This window comes from Dama dama, chromosome 4 (genome assembly GCF_033118175.1).
Source record: "Dama dama isolate Ldn47 chromosome 4, ASM3311817v1, whole genome shotgun sequence".
In the NCBI taxonomy this organism is placed as follows: Eukaryota; Metazoa; Chordata; class Mammalia; order Artiodactyla; family Cervidae; genus Dama; species Dama dama.
In genome coordinates this window covers 28,858,289-28,870,245 of record NC_083684.1, presented here as the reverse complement: position 1 = coordinate 28,870,245, position 11,957 = coordinate 28,858,289, and the positions used below count along the sequence as shown (strand labels likewise).

Here is an 11,957-nt window from a genome sequence, read left to right as displayed (position 1 = left end):
GATTCCATACTGATTTCTGGATCAGAAAATGCTTTATCCCTCCAAGTCACTTTAACATCACTATCAATACACGTAAGGTAAAAGCAAGTTGCTTTTGCAAAAAGTTTCCATGTAAAATCCAAAGAGTCAACCCAATGTCCATCTCCTGGTTTGGTACTGCTGATATAAAAGGTTACCATTTGGGGGAAGCTGAAGGAAGGGTATCCAGGATGTCTCGATTATTTTTCCAGTTTCCTCTGAGACTACAATTATTAACAACAACAACAAAAATTTAATACGTTGCTTATGGAAATAGAGGGTAAATTTCAGTTCAAAATTTAAAACGAAAATCTGAAAGTTTTTAGGAGAGCTTGGGAGTCACCTATCATCTGTGATACCTCAGTCAGGAGAACCCTGGAGTCCAGTTAAAAAGGGTTTATTTCCCTCCAAGGCTCCTTAGGTCACTGGGGCAGTGGTAAATACGGCATGGAACATGGCTCTCCCCAACTCCCAGACCAAGAAAGCTCTGAACGAGCATCAGCTCATAAGGAACAAGTGAGAAGGGGCCCCCTAATTTTGTGAAAACCCAGGGAGAGAACATGGCACATGATTAATCCCATCACTCCGTATCTGAGGCTCACTCAACACCAACTGCGCAATCGCAGGCCAGCCACCTGCCCAGGCTCAGAGCCTGGTCCCGACCCAGGCTGGGGTGGGGTTTCTTCTCGCGAGCTCCGCTGGCACCAGAGGGTCAGCCTAGCTCAGGGCCAGCTGGTCCTTCTTCTTCTGCAAGACCTGCTCCTCCCACCGCGCCTGGTCCACGGGCGGTGAGCACCACAGGCCTGCACGTCTCTGGAGGAGGCGCTTGGGCGCAGCTGGTCGGGCTCCACGACGCACAGAGATACCAGCAGAGCTTGCCGACACTGAGGTCGCAGTCGCACATCTGGGCCCCGGCACTCACCAGCGGCCCACGAAGCCCACGTGCAGGACGCGGTCCAGGAAGTGGGTCCAGCGGGGCTGCAGGGAGCCCCAGCGGGCCTGGCAGGGGCCGGCCTGGGCGTCGAAGGGAGCCTCGTACACCAGTGAGCAGAGGCCCAGGGCTCACCGCGAGCCCGCGGCCAGAGCAGCTGCCGCTGGGCCACTTTCAAGTGGCGGCTGCGCGTGGCGGGCGGCCGCAGCGGGAGGGTGCCGGCCTGTGGAGGCTCGCCCCCTGGAAGGCCGCCTCGCTCAGCTCCGGGGCGCAGGCCGCAGCCGCGCCCGGTGTACACGGCCGCCGACCTGCCTGGACCCGCGCTGCTGCCGCCTTGTGCCCACAGACCTAGTCCTGGAGCAGCGCGCGGGTCTCGGCGCCCGACCGCGCCCACACGCCGGGCTTTATGGTCACAGCATCACCCTCCTCTCCGCGGCTTTGAACCAACATCTCTCCAGAAAGGCCGCCTCCCTTCTCTTCCGCTTGCCCAGGTAGGTAGAGCAGAAGGCCGGGAGTCTTTTCTGCGCAAGCGACAACAGTGGAATCAAAATGTCATAAACTTTTTAGTTAGGCAAAAATCCCTAAGTTTTCTAAAGTATTATACATATGATTTATAGGGCCTTTTAAAAAATTATATTTAAAAAATTAGATCTTAGAACTGCTTAGAAAAGAAATAGAGCCAGGTCTGGATTTTATGTCTTTCTACCAGTGCAGTGACATTAGGCATTTTGCTTCCTGCAAGAAGCAGAGGTTCTCCTGGCGCCGGCCGCATGGGAGCTGTGCCCAGAGCACCTCAGGGAGAAGTGGGCCCCAAGTCGGGGCAGCTGGAGAGGCCAAAGATCACAGAGGTGAAGAGGTGAGCGTCGCTTTTAAGGAACCTGGGATCAAACTGGCACTCAGCCACGTGCTACTCTTTGGCTTCAGGCAAATTATTTAACCTTTCTGAGCCTCAAGTTCCTCCAATGAAAATGAGGATAATACATCAGAGCAGCTCCCTAGCATTGTGGTAAGGGTCTTCCAGAGTCAGGCCTTCACGGTCGCTCAGTGTCTGACCTTCAGTAAGTGCTCTGTAAGTGGCGGCTGAGACACTTCTTATTGTGTTGTTATCATTGTCTTCCCTAAGGGACTGACCCATTTGCTGAATGTGGCTGCTCACTTGAGAACAATCTGCCCACCAGCTTCCTCCCTACCAGGTGAGCAAGGATCCTTCCTCCTGTGGGCCTTGGGACTAATTCATGGTAGCCTGGCTTTGGGTTCCTTTCACAAAGGGCATGTGGGCCCATCGGGCTGCTGAGCCAGCTGGTGGTGGTGCCCACCCCTGGGCCCAAGCTGAGGAGCCTCGCCTAGGTTCATAGTTTAGGAGCGCAGTGATGGTAGCAGCCACTGTCCTGGTCTGTGGCTACTGAGATTATCACCTTCTAGGGTGCTAAAAACGACCGTAATCATTGTTTAACACATTTGGTTGAGTTTCAAGCCTTTTTTTTTTTTTTTTCCCACTATGTGCACAGATGACTATAGCTTTTTTTAAAAAAATAAAAAACAAGATTTAAGTACCTGAATCTCTCCTTACGTGTTGTTAGTAGAGAGCAAAAAAGTTCCATGAAATTTGCATGTGTGTGTTTGGGTCTTTTGCTAGCCTCAAGTTTCCATAACTACATCTGTTTAAGATTCTGTGGGTATGGAAATCTCATATTGTTGATCTAGAAGGGCTATTTTTGCTTTACCAAAGGCCAATCACACAGGTCAGTGGCAACCCCCCCCTCCTTGCTCAATTGCTATTCTTTGGGCATTAATTTTAATGTTTAAATAGCAAGTGCATTTTCCAAAGGCTGCATAAAGCACTAGATAAGCAGAGGACCACTGGCTTGGGAAGAGCAGAGTGCTCAGCGAAGCTTTTCACATAGAGAGAATGCTGAATATCTCCACCATTATTTAGCATCAGAATCAGTTATGGTTGTCTGACTGATGGACAATTTTTTCCCGACCTGCTCTCTTTGCAAGTGACCTATACTGTCTAGACAGTTGCATATTATTTATACATTCATTTCAGATTTTATGGGCTTTTTTTTTTCAGCAAAGTTGTGCAGGTTTCATGCAGCCACTATTGGAAATGTACTTCACGAAAAGCCATATAATTGCACTAGGTGAATGCTGCTTTCTTAGAGTTGTGTCACCATTAAAATAAAAAAAGTTTGTTTTTTTGTTTTTTTTTTAAGGAAAGACCATTATACGAATTCCGAAAGAAAATGAGACCAAACTTTGCAACTTCAGCTCTCACACAGACACACAGACACAGGCACAGACACACACACACACACACACACACACACACACAAATGCCCCTCCTATCTTCAGAGTACCAGCAGCAGACCATGGAGAGAATTAAAGACAGCTAATTTCAAAGGTTCTTAATCAATTCAAGTTGATCCCATTTGTTGATTAGGGAGTCAAAATGCATTATTTGCATTCTGTTTCAAATTCAGAATTTTCTTGAGGAGGTTTGAGGCTGGAGAAATCTCTTTCAGAGGGATCCCCTTGGGCAGAAAGGGAGTTAATTTGAAAACTCTGGTGAGTCTGATGGGTTGTGAAAGTTCCACATGAAACATTTATAATGGCTCCTTTCAGGGTGGTGGATTTTGGGTGAGAGAGAGAGAGAAAGAATGTGTGTGTGTGTGTGTGTGTGTGTGTGTGTACTCGTGTACATGAGGATTCTTCAGGAGTCATGAACCAGTGCCTGAAGCTTTGTGTAATTATCTGGGGAGTGAACAAAAGGCCCCATTTCCATCCATATACTTGGTGTTGTGTAGACCTCATGGCTGGAGAGGGGAGATAAGTATGAAATTTAGGATTAAATGGAGGGACAGTCCCTTCCTGAGGTGTGTCTGAAGCTGGGGGCTAGTTCTGTGCAGATCTCAGAGCCTGAGTCTGACCAGTCTCTCTGCTGCAGATGCCCAGTTTGGAACTCTTGTCTTCTCCTGGCTTCACTGTGGGGTGATTTTCTATAAGAGACTAAAATTAGAAATCAGTTCCTTCATGCCTGGTGAGCTCTTGGAGAGGTGCCCTGACCAGCCTCACAGGAAGTGAACCCAAGGACCAGTGCCCTGGGGAGGACATGCTCGATGTAGCCAGAAGTGAGGGCATACATCTGGAAGTCCCTCCCCTTGGATTTCACCTCCCCTGCCGCCCCCACTCGAGATGATTTTCGCTTGAAAAATCCCAGGCTTGCTTAGAAAAGAAGCTTGTCAATATGTGTGCCCTACATATTGGAAGACACTATTTCTTTGGGGCAAGATTATACATTAACCTATTTACATCTCATTTATGTCAAGTGGAGATGGTGAGGGTGAACATTTCATAGGAATTACTTCAAGGAAAAAATGTAGTTTCAGCTGGATACAATTTGTTCTGTGTCTTTGGAGTCTCAACCTCTAAGCCCCTCAATACGTACTTGCTTCCTATGCTCCTTGAGGAGTCACAGTTGACACCTTAAAATTGACCCTGGCCACCAAATGGTCCACCAGGTTCTGTTTATCAGCCAACACCAATGTTCAGTTGTAAACCTTACTAGGTGGCTCAAGTTATTTGAGGTGTAAAAAAAAAATCACAGTGGAGAAAGCAAACCATCCTCACCACTCTTGTAGAAGGGAAAAAAGTTTTACCTGTCTAAATACCAATTCTAAAGCACACCATTTCCTTCGATAATGCAAAGGGTCCTTTTCAAAGGCTGTTTCTTTCTCAGCCTTGATTTTATTTTCCGTTCCGCTCCTACAGTATAAGATTAATTCCCACTTTCTGCATATTGCCTGGAGTTCAGCACACATGTTCACCGAGGTGTACAGTCCTCAAATAACTTTGGTGCCTCTTTCACCCACTGTTAGGAAGTATATTTAAAAGAAATTGCCTTTTATAGATTTAAATTACAAAAGTACTGATATCATGCAAAAGGCAGTTTAACTCATGCAAGCATACAAATAGGTAAATCTTAGGGAAAAAGATACCAAAGCTAATATGAATGTAAATAGGATTAGCCGCCTGCATTAGCAGCTCCTGTGAAATTTAAAGTCCTTTCTGTTAGGTTATTCTTTAAAATACACCTATATTTCATGTGTGCATTTGTAGATATTTGGGAATATATTTTATTCTGTTTTGGGCTTGAGTTTCGTAACAACTATAGACAACAGTCTAGACCTCTGCTTATTGACAGCCAAAGTAGAAGGGGAATTTAACTTTCTTGATGATTAAATATTCATTGATATAGAATTTTCAATCTTTAGGACAATAGGACAAACTGTGACCAAGAAAGCATAGATTCATGTTGCAAAGAAATTAGAAAACTGAGTATATTGTGGTTTTATTTTTCTTTTGAGAAAAGCCTTGTCTGTTCCCAAAGATGATTTCAGATGTAAGTGAGCAGTTTAGAGCAGGGAGGCGAACAGTAGCCAATGGGCTGGATCCAGCTTTCTGCCTGTTTTTGTTCATCCTCCGAGGTTAGAATGGTTTTTACATTTTTCAATGGTTATGAAAAAGTCAGAAAAAGAGTACTTCATGACACATAAAAATTATGTTAAATTCAAAACTTAGTATCCACAAATAAGCTGTATTGGAATATGCACGCTCACTTGGTTAAATATTGGCTACTTTCTCACTCTAGTAGCAGATTTGAGGAGCTGGGGTAGTGACCTTATGGCCTCTAGGGTCTAAAAGATTTACCATCTGCCTTTCAGAGGAAAAGTTTGCAAAGTCTAGATTTAGAATAAAAGTATTTTTTGCACGTTATTATTGAGAATCACAATTACATTGTTGGAGTTGGAAATCAGTTGTGAAAAGAATATCATATATCTGTTTTTTGTTTAGATTATTTTCTTAGTTGGAAGCATCAGAAACATTATAGGTAATAAGGCTTTTTTTTTTTTAATTAAGCCACAAGCTAACAGAGCACTTCCAGGCCACAGGTGTGAGACTTTTGGAGGAGGTATGGTCAGCTGAGAGGGAAGAGTCTGGATTTGGGGGCCAACTTACTGGGCTCACATCGCTAGTCTGTGACATAGAATATTGTATATTACTTCTCTGTGCCACAATTTCCATCTCAGTAAAATGGGGGTTGGACTTTCGTAGCAGTCCATTGATTAAGACTGTATGATACTTTCAGTGCAAGGAGTGGGGAATCAATTCCTTGTTGGGGAACTAAGATCCCACATGCTATGCAACACAGCCAAAAAAATAGAAACAAAATTAAAAAATAAAATGGGGGCAATGATGACAATTTGTCTCATGGGGTTGTTGTCAGAATTAAATGAGATGATGTATTACTGTGTGTTTAAAAGAGTGCCCAGTCTTTGCAAAGTTCAGTTCGTGCTGGTTATTTCATTCTTTTGAAAAATAGGGTGTTGGCATTTAAATCTTTGTGAATTCTGAGAGTTGACTTCCGTGTGAGAAGCACTTACTCTTTAGGTCACAATATGTTTTTTAAACTTCTGATTTTGTACTGGAACATAGCCAGTGAACAATCTTGTGATAGTTTCAGGTGAGCAGTGAAGGGACTCAGCTGTACTTACTTACATATGTATCCATTCTCCCCCAAACTCACCTCCCATCCAGGTTGCCACGTAACCTTGAGCAGAGTTTCATGTGCTATATAGTAGGTCTTTACTGGCTAATCCATTTTAAGTATAGTAGTGTATACATGTTTATCCCAAACTCCCTTCCGTTCATTCTTCCCCCTGGCAACAATAAGTTTGTTTTTCTAAGTCTGAGGTCACAATGTTTTGAAAGGGTCCATTAGGTAATGTCACTTGAAGGTTTTGTTAGCAGAACACTTCCATGTGATGTTCATGTCAGCTGAGGATAAAATGCTCAAAATGCACCTTCCAAGAGTCCTTGATCAGTTTTCTCAGTCTATACTGAGAAATGGATAGGGCCAACAGGATCACTGAATTGATTTGCTTCAATCCAGTCTGTCCTATATTACCTAATTTTAGATCTAGTTAAGGCTGTTCATTTAGCCTGTTGTTTTGACCTTGAGGACATCAAGGTCCAGGGACTGGAATAGACTCAACCAAGCCACACGATAAGGCAAGCCCAGGGCCATGAGAGAACTCAGGACTTTTAAACCTGGAGCCTAACAGTAGAAACACCTGCACTCCGTACCCCTTTTCTTAGACCATGATACCCAGCACAGTGCCCAGCTCTTAGTACATATGCAGTAAATACAAGAACAACAAAAATAACAAAAAGGAATGAATAGAAGATCTGTTTGAAATCCTCAAAGTCCTCTAAAACACACACAAATATGAGAAAGATTTATTCCAATGGTTAAATGAAGAAAACTGTCCACAGAGAACTTTTTATGATAGATCTGCCCTGATATCTTATACCTGAGCACCTGCTATGATCAGTAGAGTCGAGTCCTTCCCTTTTTTTTTGCCAGTAAGAGTTTGAATTATTAGTGATTCAGTCCATATGTATTGAGTTTATGCTTTTTCCTTTGCATTTTCACCTACTCATAATTTATATTATAGTGGTATATTTAATGAATCTCTGTAAACCACCTCCAATCCATATTGGAATAAAGTAAAATGTACATAAATAAATGAATGGATATATGGGTGGATAAAGTACATAAAAGTGAGATGGGGAGTAAGTGGATAAAAAGGGTAAAAAGAGATGTTCAGTTAACAACTGTTAATTCCTTGGATTGGTATGCAGAAGGTGCTTAATGAGTATCAATTGACAGGACTGCTAGATTGATGTATTTTAGAAAGCTTCTCAACACACACAATTGCACCAAATTGTAATCTGACCATTAACTTGACCTAACTGGGCACATTGTTCCAGAGCCCTTGAGTGAGATGAACATTTCTTTTGTCTGTCCTCCTTAGGAGCCTCGGAATAAAAGGGCACCTCCTTCTCAGACCAGATTTGATACGTGAAAATCCAGATTCCCAAAACAGATCAGAGAGGGATGCATCTCACCATTCATGGAGTCCCTACATATTTGCCAAACCAGTAATAAATGTTGGAGATCCAAAACATTTTCCTGACCTTCATGGAGCTTATAGTCTAGAGGAGCAACTGTCATTAAACAGATAATCACAAACTATTAGCAACATAATTAACACTTCATAAAAGAGTGTGCCACATGATATGGCATGTGAAGATTGGTTTGGCTGAATGGCAACTTTATTTAGCAAACCTTTAGTGGAGAAGAGCTGATGAAGGACAGATTTAATAATATATGTTCTCCTGGGGTTTAGTGGTGTGTGAAGTCCTTCCCCGCTGGTAAGATGTATGATCACAGTCCAACTATCAGCACTTTGGGGACATTTCTGTTCTCAGTAGAAAGTTTGTAAGACCAAGAGCCAGAGCGATTCATCAATCTAGAGCTACCTTGATCCATACAGGCCTCATCTAAGACTGTATGCACAAAGCCAGGGTCATTTGGAAGAAGCAGGAAAGAGCTCAACTTCTGAAGATGCATCAAAGATTAGACAGCCCTGTTAGTTGACTGCATGTCTGGCTCATCATTTGGCTACTGTCTCAATGTGATTATGAATATTCATCGCTCATAAATAATAAATACTTGATATTTTTATAAGCATCATTAATAATTTATGCACTTGATAAGCATGTGGTGGAAGCATTTGATGAATGCCTGGATTGTACAAAACATTGATCTACATGTGGTGGAGGTGGGGGCCATGAAGCTGTGTCACTCACCTCTCCCTTCCAGAAAGAACTTGCCATCCAGCTTCAAGGAAAGCAGTTATCTGACAGCCTCTATTGGCCTTCAGAATCTGCCTCAGCTTTCAGCCAAGACCATGCTCTTCCTAGGCAGTCCCCAGACCTTGGTCGGTTTTTGCCCAAGGCAGAGCTTTCCAAATGGCATCCTTTGTTCTGGAGCTTCCTGTTGAGTCGGTTAAGACTTTATAGGATGAACATTATGTTCTGAGGTGAGTTCTTCCTAATCCTGCTTCCTCCCCACTTTTCCTTTCATTGGCATCAGATCTGCATTGTGGTCCAACCTTGCTTCCTCCTTGTATCAGGCTCCCTCCTAAGATGACTCCCAGTGATTCTGGAATCTCCTCTCTTTCGCTATTGTCTGGATGTAATGACTCTCTTTTAATAAAAGGAAGTCAACAGTGGAAAGTTACTTCTGTGACTTTGGTCCCACTAGGACTCTCTGGCTGTCTCCCTTTTGCTCTCTGGTGAATCGGGCTGCCATATTGTGAGCTGCCCTATAGAAAGGCAAGAAATTTAGTGCAGACTCCAGCCAGTAGGCACGGGAGGGCCTCAGATCAATAGCCTTCAAGGAACTGAATCCTGTCAACAACCATAAAAGTGAGCTTGGAAGCAAAGTCTTCTCCTTTGAACCTTTAGATAAAACCAGAACTTCAGTTCTGACACTGGTTGCAGCCTTGTGAGAGATCTTGAGTCAGAAATACCCAGTTAACTCATGCCTGTATTCTTGACCCACAGTAACTATGTGGTAATTTGTTATACAGCAGTGAGTAAATAACACACCCACTTTTATCTTTCATAGGCATTACTCCCAAGAAATCTCCTAACTCCATTTTAGCCTCTCTTTTCTGGGCAACCCAGCTAGCACATAGGTCATGAAATCTGAGGCTTGGGAGAAAAGTCAAGGTGGGAAATGCAGACCTGAAGTTCAGCTGCATAGATGTGGAACATGAGAGGCTGTTGTTTTGGAGCATGAGTTTGAGAAGAGATGGAATCAGGATGGGATCTGTGCAGAGCTTCAGGTATTGGAAGATGAGCCAGTCAGGTAGACAGAGGAAGAGTCAGAAAGATTCCTCAGCTGGGACATCTTCTGGGACATTCTTCCCCAACTCCTCCCCATCACTCTCCTCCAGAGGCTGTGAGATGCCCCCTGCCCCCAGATGCAACTTTCATGGAGCTGTATCTTAATTGTTGATTTCGGTGTCAACCTCCCTAAGAAGCCCTGAGAGATCCTTGAGGCAGGACTAGTGTTGTCTTCATTGTTGATTTCCTAGTGCCTCACAAGGCTGATGCTTAGTAGGAACCCATGTCAAGTATGAACCAATGTATGATGAGAAGGCATGAAACCAGCAAAATAGGATGTAAGTTTGATCATTAAAATATAACTCAGTGAACAGTTCTATATTAGAAACTTAAGGAGACAGATCTCAGATTTCTTACGCAATTTTAAAAAACACCTAACTCCCCCCTGAAAAAACCCACTATAGCTCAGCTTTGTCAGCATCTGCCCTGTAATACTTGCAAATATATGCAATTTTCTCATTTAACTTTCCTAACTCTGTGAGACAATGACTGCTACTTCCCACGTCACAGAGACGAGACCAAAATGATGTACTAACTATCAGGCAGCAAAGATAGAGCTTGAATATGGGGATATTAAGGTCCTGCTCTGCATAGGAACTAAAAGTTAGATGAAGGCCCCCAGCCTTCAGTCTGGACTTAGACTCTGCTTCTCGTGTCCAGGAGTTAGTCTCCAGCAGTAGAATTCGCCTTCTCTTCTCCCTTCAGTCATTTGGATCCTTGGAAGTTTAGTCCCTTTGGGCTGAGATCTGTGGAGAAACCTTGTGTGGCCAGGTTGGGTAAGATATCTAAGTTCAGTTTTTTGAGGGGAGAGGCTGGCCTGTAAACAACAATAATATTCTACATACTTATCACCCAGTATATTCTGTTTACCTGTGGTTGGTTTCAGTGTCATAAAATACAGACATCATCTGTATTTATCTGTAAATACATCATCTGTAAAATACAGATATCATCTATCCTTTGAACTATGTCACAAACATTTGTCGCTAAGTAGAAAGTTTCATCAATAAGCAAGTCATTTTTCTTCATTTTGGATCCTTCCTCCTTCCCCTTCCTTCCCCTGCCCTAAATTGACAAGGCCTATGGCTGTTATCACTACGAACAAAGCCAGTGGATGTGATGGAATTCCAGTTGAGCTATTTCAAATCCTGAAAGATGATGCTGTGAAAGTGCTGCACTCAATATGCCAGCAAATTTGGAAAACTCAGCAGTGGCCACAGAACTGGAAAAGGTCAGTTTTGATTCCAATCCCTAAGAAAGGCAATCCCAAAGAATGCTCAAACTATCGCACAATTGCGCTCATCTCACACACTAGTAAAGTAATGCTCAAAATTCTCCAAGCCAGGCTTCAGCAATACGTGAGCCATGAACTTCCAGATGTTCAAGCTGATTTTAGAAAAGGCAGAGGAACCAGAGATCAAATTGCCAACATCTGCTGGATCATCGAAAAAGCAAGAGAGTTCCAGAAAAACATCTATTTTTGCTTTATTGACTACGCCAAAACCTTCAACTGTGTGGATCACAATAAACTGTGGAGAATTCTGAAGGAGATGGGATTGCCAGACCACCTGACCCGCCTCTTGAGAAACCTGTATGCAGGTCAGGAAGCAAGTTAGAACTGGACATGGAACAACAGACTGGTTCCAAATCAGGAAAGGAGTACATCAAGGCTGTCTATTGTCACCCTGCTTATTTAACTTATATGCAGAGTACATCATGAGAAACGCTGGGCTGGAAGAAGCACAGCTGGAATCAAGATTGCTGGGAGAAATATCAATAACCTCAGATATACAGATGACACCACCCTTATGGCAGAAAGTGAAGGTGAACTAAAAAGCCTCTTGATGAAAGTGAAAGATGAGAGTGAAAAAGTTGGCTTAAAGCTTAACATTCAGAAAACTAATATCATGGCATCTGGTCCCATCACTTCATGGGAAATAAATGGGGAGACAGTGGAAACAGTGTCAGACTTTATTTTTTGGGGCTCCAAAATCACTGTGGATGGTGACTGCAGCCATGAAATTAAAAGATGCTTACTCCTTGGAAGGAAAGTGATGACCAACCTAGATAGCATATTAAAAAGCAGAGACATTACTTTGCCAACAAAGGTCCATCTAGTCAAGGCTATGGTTTTTCCAGTGGTCATGTATGGATGTGAGAGTTGGACTGTGAAGAAAACTGAGTACCG

The 11,957-nt window shown here is 43.3% G+C and overlaps 1 pseudogene; it reads right to left on the bottom strand.

Annotated features, from left to right (window-relative positions):
- Positions 1-663: 663 nt before the first annotated feature.
- The window catches only part of LOC133055034 (mitochondrial import inner membrane translocase subunit Tim29-like), a 186,914-nt pseudogene continuing 175,620 nt past the window's right edge, over positions 664-11,957 (bottom strand).